This window comes from Euprymna scolopes, chromosome 2 (genome assembly GCF_053919585.1).
Source record: "Euprymna scolopes isolate OS-2025 chromosome 2, ASM5391958v1, whole genome shotgun sequence".
NCBI classification, from domain to species: domain Eukaryota; kingdom Metazoa; phylum Mollusca; class Cephalopoda; order Sepiida; family Sepiolidae; genus Euprymna; species Euprymna scolopes.
This window is the reverse complement of record NC_136483.1, coordinates 39,436,744-39,449,131: the sequence shown is the minus strand read 5'-3', so window position 1 is coordinate 39,449,131 and position 12,388 is coordinate 39,436,744. Positions and strand designations below refer to the sequence as shown.

At 32.5% G+C, this 12,388-nt stretch overlaps 1 protein-coding gene across 1 annotated transcript in view; it reads right to left on the bottom strand.

The window, feature by feature from the left end:
* LOC145291284 (protein Wnt-4-like) overlaps positions 1 to 12,388 on the bottom strand; it is a 406,175-nt gene that overhangs the window by 144,664 nt on the left and 249,123 nt on the right. The gene's annotated exons all lie outside the window — the stretch shown is intronic.

The following is a 12,388-nucleotide window of genomic DNA, read 5'->3' as shown; positions in this document are numbered from 1 at the left end:
AGTAAATTGTATATATATATATTTTTTAATTATTTGAACTATTATCCTCATAGAAGATGAGGATAATAATCCAAATGATTAAAAAAAAAACAGTTTAAACTATTTGTTGGTGTCGGTTTATAAAAATTATAAAAATTAATTGCTACGATATAAGTTTTCTTTTAGTCCAGGCGAGAAAGTTCTCGACATTTCTTCAGAGTCCAGCTTCAAGAGTTTTCAATTCTGCAGCCACTACAGTGATCATGGTGAATCCAACATCCGCATATAAAGACAGCGTTTACGTGGAGAAAGTTGATTTTGTAGATTTCCATTTAAGACTGCTAGGTCATATGAAAACTTTATTAAAATTATTTTATAGCAGAACTGAATTGTTTTGTCTGTATATATCTATTATCATTTTACTCACAATAAGTTCTCACACAGGTCATCATAAAGCATTGCTTACTGACACACAACCGAAGATGTTTCCTAAAGTCCGGGTGACAACAAGTCTTCCCAGATTTTCAGTACTCTCCACCTCTGTCGGTAATCTTTGCGTTATCGCAACGGCCACTTGTGATTGATTTCTTGCTGGCAATGACAATTGGTCATCGCTGGAATTTGGGTGGTAACACGCCTCTCCAAAGTCTCAATCCTCTTGGCACTCATCGAGTGGAGGTCTAGTTAGTAGTTTTTCTCCTCGATCTTTCAGTCCTCTTCGAACCTTCCCGGCTATTTGGTGTGATGACAGTTGATACTGAAACTACATTTTGGAGAGGGAGGAATGTAGTTATATTAAAATTTTATTATTATTATTATTATTATTATTATTATTATTATTATTTAGTAGACGATTACCCGTGATCCGTTCGATCAACGTTGGTACATTGTACAGTTTTCTCCTTTTCTTCTTCCTTTGATCCATTTTCTCCACGTACTCCGCTTCTATTCTTCTCTTTATTTTCTTTACGCCATTTATTTATGTTATTTTCTTATGTCTCTGCTGCCATAACTATTAGACTACTCTCCTCTCACTACTTCTCGTCTCATTCGGGATTCAGCGTTTGCTGCTACAGCTCTCTTATTCAATTTTATTTACGTTATTTCTTTATTTACGTCATCCTTTTATATTGTTGCTACTATCTCCTCTATTATCCTCCTTCCATCGCTTTTTGTGCCATTCGCCATTCGTGCCACTATTTAAAACATTCAATTTGCAACCAATTTACCAATAAAGATTATCAGTTTTAGTATTATATAGACTAGAAGGTCCACCCGGCGTTGATCGTTAAAAGAACTCTGAAAATTATGTTTTCATTTTTATAATGTTTTGGAATTTTCAAGTTTTTAATTTCTTCTTTATTTGTGTCATTTATTTATTTATGTCGTCCTCTTTCAATTATGCTGCTATGCAATATTTTGGAAAAAATCTAGCCGAACATTGTTTACAATAAAAACGGAAACAATTTACTATAGAGTACATACAGCTTCTTATATTGCTCATTTTTACTATTGATATAAAATAATTATTGTCTTATAAATCGATATTTGATCAGTTATTATTGTCCGCAAATTGGGGTACAATTTAAGAAATTACGGATTATAGGACGGCGTCTGCTTTACGAATCTATCGGTGTATGTTTTTGTTCTGTAATATATATTTATATAACACTGAAGTCAGTTTTGTTATCGATATAGTCTCTCCAACAAAATCAATATTTCAATCTGAATAGCCAGTTTTTCTTGTTGATCGTATCACTGCGTTTTTCTTTATGATAAAATGTAATTCGATTTAATTCATCTTAGAAAATACTTTATCCAACTCGGAATACTTTTCAGATGAATCCCATCTTTGTTATTAACAAAAATGTAAATAAAATGGGCGTTATTTAATCAATTTTGTTGCTTATAAATAACACTTATAATAAAAAAATTTCCATATAAAAACAGAGGTAGAAACAGGTCGAAAATCTCCGTAAGGTTTCTGTTTTCATTTCTAATGCAAATTTTGCAATTGTTTCTACTTTACAATATTTTTAAAACAAATAATTCATAGTTTGTATTACTTGTTTGGATCGGACTATTATTTCCACTTTGTATGTAATTTGTGCAACGTTTTGGTCGGTGTAGCCACTGACCTTAGTCAGGCATGCTGGTCACGATCTTCCAATCTTCCAAGATGACGCATCTTGGGTTTTATTTGTGAAACATTTCGGTCGGTGTGGCATTTGCCAAGTATGTTGATGAAAGTAAGAGACTAAACCGACCGGAACGTTGCAAAAATAACACTCAAGATTCACCATCTTGGAAGATGGTGACCAGCATGGCTGACGAAGGTAAGAGGCTACACCGACCAAAATGTTGCACAAATAACACTCAAAGTGAAAACAATAGTCCGATCAAAGCAAGTAATACAAACAATCAGCCATTATCTAAAAAGTTCAGAACTAAAATAACTCATAGTTTACAATGAAAACACGCCAAACGAAGAAAAACTTAGATACAATTTACTGTAGAACACATACAGCTTCCCATATTGTTATTTTTACTATTGATGTAAAATAATTATTGTCTTATAAATCTACATTTTTATCCGTTATCATTATTTTGTCTGCGGATTAGAGTACAATTTAAGAAAATACGAGTGTCTGATAAATCTACCAATGTTTGTTTTTGTACAATCCTGGGTTAAACACATTTTTCGCTAAAAGGTTTGTAAAGCAAACCTTAACGTTTGGACTTGTTATGTGTTTATGGGCATATTTAGGTATGCGTGGGTGCATAAACGTATATAAGAATGTTTTTAACCCGATTTTTACACTTGAATGACAACGTTAGTGGAAGGTTTCTAAAAACCTGTGTGGTGTCATCTTTGGACAGGAAAACAGTCATATGCTCCCTAAAATGGAGTCACTACGCTCCATTAGATCCGTTAATCCGTTCATACAATGTCGCATTGCCCCCATTAACTGCAATTGAACAAACAGTGGCCAACATTTCTGCATATTAATAAGTCGCTTCGTAAACAGAGACAGAATGATAGAAAAACATATTAACAGAAAGAAAAACATGACACATTCGTTTTAACGGCTTCGTAAGGGCTGAGAAGGAACGTTTAAAAGAACGCGTGATTGAAGAGAGATTTTCTTTGCTTCGTTATGTTTTTGTATCCATCGTAGACGCTAATTGTGCCCTTTAACTCTGTTTATCAATTTGGTTAGTGCATACAAGAAAGTGTTAATCTATAACGTGTATATATATATATATATATATATATATATATATAAAATAAAATTTACGTGATTTCCTTGGAATTTACTTGTGCAAATGGAAACTCAATTAACTTTCTTGGAGTTATATTTTTGGATTTTACTGTCATTGGATTATTCACCTTTCACCAGACTATCCATTCAGGTGTAATCACCTTTTTGTTCACCATATTCCCTGTGCTTCACTTTTTGTTATTAAGTAAGATCTTTGACTTACTTGTTGTTTCATCAAATATTTTTATATGCAAAATCCGATGCCACATTTTGCTAATTCCTACCCTCTGGTGAGAAGGAAAGTATTTCTTCGAAACTCCGCGGATTAAGGACTATCCACTTATCAAGTGTTTCCTTTTCAGATTAAATATGTTTTTAACTCTTTTTCCAAGTGTTTTTTACATGTTTTATTAACTGTTTGCTCTTATATATATATATATATATATATATATATATATATATATATATGTGTGTGTGTGTGTGTGTGTGTGTGTGTCTGTGTGTGTGTGTCTGTGTGTGTGTGTTCATGCTGTAATGCTTGTTGTCGTCGTTTAAGACCAATGAGCTCATTTTTCGTTCATTTTCAGAATAAGTCCTGTTTTGTTTTGTTTTATTTAATTTAATGCTTTAAAAATTAGCATTACAAAACTTACACGACTTATGTGCCCTGAGGTTTTAGTGTTTCTCCTGAAAGATTTATTGTTACTAAGCTGTATAAATTGAACAATCTGCGTGATGATTAGTTTTAGAAATATTCCTCTAGTCATTTGATTAGACAGATTAGCAAGAAACAGACATTCGCCATTACACTGCTGACTACACACATCTAAACTTAGACATGCATACGGTCTACCACCGATATTGAACAACTAGATCTTATAAATACAGCAGAAATTAAATCTATATTTATTGATATGCCTCTATGTAATAAATCACAGAAAATATATATTTCATTCGAAATTGTTATTTCTTTCTGCAGTTTATAAAACTATTTTTATCAAAACGTTAAAATGCAATTCGAGTTAATTACTTTCAGAAAATATCTTATTCTGTCCGGAATATTTTTTTTTCAAAAACAAGCCATTTTTGTTTAGCGGAAAAATGTAAATTTAAAATGGAAGCAACCGAGAATAAAAGTAATACATTCTTTCGTTATTATTAATACATAAACGTTAAATAATATATTTATATTTTTATACATGTAGCGAAAATTGTGGGAACGCAAGCTTAAACAGCCTCGGTGTGCGTCATGATGTTGAAAAGGGTCCAAGATAGCGCCTGCGGCCTTATATAATAATGTAGTCTTGCACAATCTCGTGTGCTCTCGCGTACGTATGCAAATTTAGAGGACGCTGTCTTTTATAAAAACAGGCCACTGGAGCAGATGGGACATACGTGAAAACGAGTCTACAGAAAGTACTGACGGACGACGCTGCTGCAGTGAGCTGAGGTTTTGTGTACTCTTTTTTCTTTGTAACAACAATTCATGTAGCAAAAGTTTTGTCAGTAATCTGGACTCTTTGAAATTTCGCTGCAGCATCGTGTGAGATAGCATATTTTTTTAGTCGGCGCAACCAACATGGCTGCCTGTAACATTGCAGATTAAAAAGTAATAACTTATACGCACATGTAACAGGTAGTATGTGTACTTAAGCCATGTTTTTGTAACACAAATATTTAGGTAACACCAAACGCTATCCACGGAAATTAAAAAATATCATACTTAAACACTATGAAAGTAACTTGTCCAATGTTAACTAAACCGCAGATAACATTTGCACGGAAATTTTCTAAAAGTAATGTTCCAAATTTGATTAAAGAAAAAACAAAATCATCTGCAAAGATTGGTTCTTTATATGTCGAAAATTCTTTATATGTCGAAAATTCATTGATTCGTGTATTACGCTCGTTCTTCGTACTATTTCCGATTAACATCTTTTTTGTTTTCGTTGTCTTTCTTTCACAGCATTGATTTATTTTGGTGTTACTATCGTTTATCGTTCCGTTACTCACTACAAATCAACCACGCTTGCAATGACGCCTAAATATTTTTCAAACTAATGTCGACTTCGTTTGGCTTATTTCCAGCGAGATGAAATTTAACTAAAACTTGTATTAATTTATGTGCATATGTGTGTATTAATTTCTTTTTTATTCAGTTTTCCATTCCCCTTTTTAGAATATGCCTAGACATCGATTCTATTGCGATAGCAACAAAGCATTCTAACGTTTTTCTTTTATTAGCATAATTCCACAACAGTAACCTTTTACTACATTTCGTTTTTCATCTGCCTCTGATTCCTCCTTTTGAATTCGCTTTCAATGGCGATCGAAGCATTCTATCTTACGCATTTTTCATTTGCTATTTTAGCGAAAACTGTTATTAGTTATTTGTTTAGCGTGTTTACTTTTTCATTCATTTGCCATTCTCCCTGCTCATGCATTTTGCCCTTACTTTTTTTACAAGACGATGCAATCTATAATATGTATTTTTTTTTTGTTTTTTTTTTGTAATTTTCGTCTTTCGCCCCATTTTGCATTTTTATTTTGAGAACAAGCTTAGAAGAGGATTTGATTGCGGTGACGACCAAAAGTTCTAACTTATGCATTTTTAGTGATAACTTTAACAGCGAAAATGTGCATTCGTCTCTGTGTTTTTATTTCGTTTCTGTTCCGATTCTGATACCTTGTTTTCAAATAATTAGAAAAGCAGATTCACTCACGATGGCAATCTTAATACCACTGATGCCGAGCATGGCGTTTTGGCATCGGTTTGGCTGGAGAACATGCCGCAGAGTGACAAATACGTTACACCACCGCCTTCGGGATTTGATTGGTCAATTAATCTTACAAGAAAGTTCACCCATCCTTTGATTTTGGTATGTTATGTTACTGAGTGTCTAACCACCTTCCTCACAAAACGATTCTGATGAATGGAGAAAAGGATTAACTACGTGGTAGGTACGACCATTAGCACTTTGAGTGACATGGCATAGACTGTTGTTGCAGTATATAAATCTTTAATGCTTCCACCACACCATTTGTTGTGATTAGGTGCCTTTAAAAAGTTTCAAGATTTTTTTTGTACAGGAATTTAAAATTGTCGTAGACTCTTGAAAATTCAATATGTTATTGCTATAAATCTTATGAGATGACTGACAAATTTTTATAATTTCAGGTTCAAGTGAACAGCTACAGCAGGAATTGGAATACGCCCTTCTAAATCCTGTTTTAAACTTGGGAAAATGTCATAGAAACGTATGGAATTATTCAGACTGCTTTTGGACTATCTGCATGAATCGACCATCAGTTTTTGAGTAGCATAAGAGAGTCAAAGAAGGCAGGGAGTCCGGGATAAATGACGAGAGGTGTGTAAGGAGTAAGGAAGTCAGAACACCAGATTCGATTATCTAAATAATAAATTTCATGTCTATAGAGACAATAAGTGCACACTTTGTTGGTACAGTATGAAAACTGTATACACAATTATTCGCGAGGAACTGAAGATGCGGAAGATTTGCACTAATGCACCAGTCCACAAATAACAGGTTATTTTATTTGGGCAATAAGACAGTTCCTCATTCTTCCTACAGTGCAGATGTTGTTCTCCTGTGACTTTTGGTTATTCCCTAAGCTAAAGGAAAACCTTAGAGACTATAGTTATGAGACAATTGAGGAGATGAAAGAGGCCGTGATGAGAGTTATTGATACGTTCACACATAAGGATTTCCATGGGGCCTTCTAGAAGTTGTTGGTACAGTACAACAAGTGCATTGGAACCAAGATTTCATATGTATACTATCAATAAAAGTGTCCATAGGAAAACAATCTGGAAACTTATTGAAGGCACGTCATATATATTTCTCTACAATTATGTAAATGCAACTTTATCTGTGTGTGAGTTTATTCCTTAAAGACTTCGAAATAGCTGAACATATATTTTTAAAAATTACAGAACTTTAGTGTATAAGTCTGGGGATGATCTTAGTTAAGTTTTGTCTCAGAATATCCATGACAATTATCGATAATCGATAACAGAAATTTAATTTATCTATCATCGGTAAAGCCATGTTTTTCATGTCGTCGCTTAGCAACAATGATAGAACAACGGGCCGTGAAAATTCTACTGTGGGTAAGTTGATAGCGTGCTTTTTTTTTTTGCATAACGTGATCAATAGCTTAAACTCCGCATGTAAATTTCTTAATGTTTTTTCATTAACTAGAAAGAAGTTTATATATATATATATATATATATATATATATATATATATATATATATATATATATATATATATAATATAAAACTGAACGTCTGTGTGTGTGTCTGGTCACGAATAGGCTCCTATAGGGTTGACTATTTTAAAAAAACTGATTACATATAATGATAGAAGATGTATCGAGGATTAGAAATGGGTATGTTTGATCTGACAGAACGGTGGTTCATTAAAATTGTGGGGTCTGCGTTCGCGCCTGGCCCCCAAAATATGGAAATAAAAAATGAAAAAAAAACATTAACAACGGTTTTTGATATAGATGTACATAAGAATACTTTGATACGTATGTTTCAACTTAAATAGGGATGGTATAATAAAATTGTGGGGTCTGCGTTCGCGCCGGTACTCCATGGAAATATGGAACAAACTTTAACAAAGACGTTTCATATCTATTTGCGTAAGTATACTTTGATAATTATGTTTCAGTTTGAAAAAATATGGTATAATACAATTATTGGGTGTTCGTTCGCGCCTGGCCTCCATAGAATGTAAATATGTCACAAAGTTTTACAAGGTTTTTAAAAGGGGTGAGGGTCCACAATAACACCTTAACTTTAATCTTAATTCACGTTAGCTTTTATTTATTTTTTTGAGTTGAATCATATTGTGTCGAATAAATTCACCTAAAAAATGCACGTTCTTATTAAAGTGAAAGCCAAAAAAAAAGTCGAAACTTTAGACAATTCTCGACACAAATTTTGCATAACTCTGTTTTTTTCCTTCTCCATTTGCACGTGGCACTGTTTGGAAAATAGAAAAATAGATAAATAGATAAATAATAAATATAAGAACGTTACTTGTTATCGTGTCAAAAGAAGGAAAAAATCCTGCTCACGTGATTACGTGTCTTTTTAAAAACATTTACATAAGCTTTTTATTTTTATTTATATATCTCTTTAAGCTTTTTTTGTCAGTGTACTAGAAGCAATTAAGTTGATTACAACCCTTTCTGTGTGTTCTTTACATTACAATAGTACAACCCTGAATCCGACGGCGCAATACTACACCGTTCAATACTGTAAAACTGAAATGAAGCCGTTCTGCTTGAAAAGGGCGCATTTTCCTCATATTCATATTTATATCGATTCTTTGCTTTAAAAACTAAAGTAATTACGTGTTTACTTTTTTAATATCCCATTTTGCTGTTTCGGATTATTTTACTAAAGTAAGTAAAGCTTCATTATTTTTCAAAACTGTTTTTGTTTCTTTGTTTTTCGATATTTCGTGGATATTATTTAGTAAGAGTGTTTAGCAGAAAAACCAACAAACGACGACCCGAAAAAATAAATATACAAGAAATAAATGTTACCATAGTCAATAAAAGTTCAGCTCATGTTTTTTTTTGTTTTGAAATAGTTTTTAATGCTCTTTACTTGAAATAATTTCAGCGAACCGAAATTAAAACGAAATTTGAGGCGATAACTACTTAGATGAATTTTAATATAGACTATACATGCCATAATCGAATATTCCTCAAGCACAAAATAACGGAAAACATTAAAATATGTTTATAAATATTCCTTACGTTTACGGAACTCTCTTAAATTGTTAACATAGAATGCTCAAATTGAAAACGGAGCTCTCCATTTCAAAGTCGCTGCCATTTTGATTTTTTTTTAACCCGATTCGTGAATTAAAAAAATTTTTTTTACAGACTACTTAAAAATACAAACCAATGCATTTTTCTACGATAAAAGTAATTTCTATTGACTATGGTAACATTTATTTCTTATATATTTATATTATATATATATATATATATAACATTTTCGCTTTGTAAGGAAAAATCATTTTGTTGGTCACTCTTGGCTACGAATGGAAACAAAGTTGATATAAAAAATATATTTTCACGAAAATTATCCTTACTTTCATCATATTTTGCTTAGGGTAACATTTTTGAGTATACAACACCTATCTCTTTACAACCCCCTCCTTTTCATAACCTATCATACTTTCATCAATCACAGTCCATTTTCTTTAGGCTGTTTATGAACCCAGTCAACAACGGGTACTTCAGCTAGTATATATATATATATATATATATATATACACATACATTTATATATATATATATATGTATATATACACACTTTTTTCTTCATAAATTTTGGTTACGGTTTCGATTGAAGCTGATGCACACAGGTCATATGGATATATTTTTTATTTTATTTTTAAAATCACAAATTCATAATATAAAAAATTGATAGAAAATTGACTCTAATAATAAAATATAGGAAATCTGCATAAATTAAAATATCATATTTAGGCGTATTTTACGGCCGGGTTACGCTGGGCGTCCCTGCTCGTGTATATATATATATATATATATATATATATATATATATATATATATATATATATATATATATGTGGGTATGTGTGTGTGTGTGTCTGTGTGTGTGTGTGTGTGTGTGTGTGTGTGTGAGGGTTTTTTTTCTTCAATATGAATAAAGAAAAAACCGGCTTTATTTATCCGCGGATATCGTATATTTTAATGAGTACCCACCGAAACATCGTTATGTTAGTGTCAGTTATATATATATATATATATATATATATATATATATATATATATATATATATATATATATATATATATATATGTGTGTGTGTGTGTGTGTGTGTGTGTGTGTGTGTGTGTGTGTGTGTGTGTATATATTTAAATTCATATGGAAATAATATTATTATAAAAAATATAAAGGCATTTTGTCCCAAATCCTTTGTTGAGAAATCTCTTTTCTTTGTAAGCCAATCAATCTATTTCAATCTCTATGTTAGTTAGATCCAAGGAATTTCTGTCGCTTTTAATATTTTTTGTCGAAGTCGTCTGTTACTTACCGTGAAATATAGTTTTGCGGATTTTAAAAGAAAACATTAATTTTTCTCATGCCTCCCCAGCAATGTTGATCAGACACAACAACTCGAATAAAAATGAAACATTCCGAACAACTAAATCTTTTTTTGCTGCAAATTTATTCTTCCCTTGGATATTTTATTAAAAAATATTACCTTTCCTTCATATATATATATATATATATATATATATATATATATATATATATATATATATATATATATATATATATATATACACTCTGTACCCTGCCACGCGTTGCTATGGCTGAAATTGGCGCAATGGAAAAAGTTCCAAAATGAGAAAATGCATGTTTCTTATAGGTTTTATTTCACATTTCGTATGGGTACACAGTTTTTGTTTTTCCATTTTCTTAGCTGATGTAGAGATTTTCTTGTTTGGTGACTCTTGAACACATAACATAAATTTTTCATGTGAAAAAACAGTCAGTGTGAAGCTATAAGCCATACAATTGTAAAGATTGTTCCCTGAGCTTTGTTGATGGTTATTTCAAACGACAATAAAATTGTAAAATGCAGTTTCCTAAAGTGTAATGGTGTATCCGGTGGAATCATAGGAATGCGTGGAATGAAGATATATCTACCTGTGAAAGGTCCTGTTAAGATTGTTATTTCTATGTTATTGTTTGTTAATTTTTTTACTGCAGGCCATGTACCATTGCAAAGCCTGGATTGGTTTATATTTCACAAAATGATAATTAGTACACCAATTTTCAGTTGCAGTATATGCGGAGACATCTCTGGCAAATCTAGCTGTTGGATAATTAACCACAGTATCTGCTTCCACAACAGTGTCGATGGATGTGTATGTGACTACTTCACTTGGAATTTTACGTTGGATAATAGCGTTAAGTTCATGGACGTTTTTTTTATTGGGCTGCAAGAATAGCTCGTTTACTCAGTCAAGTGGAAGTCGTATAATTAATTTGAATATCTGGACAAACCTTTTAAATCAACTCTTCTTTTGATGTAATAAAATTACAGAAGTTAAAAGTCAAAGAATGTTGCCCTTAACTCGAATCAGGCAGCACTTTTCCGTGCCCAATTTCCCACAAGTGATGCAAAAATTTCTGTGCGGATCGAGCAGTCTGCAACTGGATATGCATATTTTGAGTTAAGTTTAATGCCTTCACATTGCACCAAAAAGTAGGATATTTGAGGGAAGCATTTATTTCATCTGCGGGTGTTGATTGAAGAATTACAGGTAGCATTTGTCTGAAATATCTTGCAAGCTATATAACTGCATTCCCAAATGGTCTGCCATTGCCATGCAAATCTTGCAAAGATCGACCAAGAGCCTCAAGTGATTCTTTGTGTACCATTGTGCATTCATCCCAAACAATAAGTTAGCATTTCTGCAATATTTTCCCCCATACTGGATGTTTTGGAGATGTTGAAGATGAGATTTTTGAAAAATTGAATGTTTAATAGTAGTTTCAAAGTAGACTAAGTAGTTCTTCTGCTTTATAGCAAGGTCGCAGCAAGGGCTATGTCATTTTGTCACCGAATGGCTGCGTAAATCAAGCTAATTAGAAAGGTTTTACCAGTTACTCCTGGTGCTGTTCAAGGTAGCAGTGATTTCCAAATAACTTCTATTCTCACAATAAGTAAATTAGGTGACTAAAATAAGATTAATCCATGTTTGACAATGCCGTATTCACTGTAATTAATTGATGAAACTACAATATGATAAGGGATTAGAGATGGACAGATAGACAGGAAGATATATAGATAGAAAAGAGAAAGTGAGAGGGAAATACAGAAAGAGAAGGAGATATAGAGAGATAAAGCGAGAGTTAGAAACAGAGAGGGCGCAAGACAGAGGAAAAGAGAGAAGGAGAGAGAGAGATAGAGGGAATTAGGGAGAGAAAGGGGCTAAAAGAGAGATGGAGATGGTGATATAGAGAGATAGATTGAGAGAGATAGAGAGAGAAGGAGAGATGGATGTAGAGAGTTATTAAGAGAGGAAGAGAGGGGAGAGAAACATAGGGTGAAGCA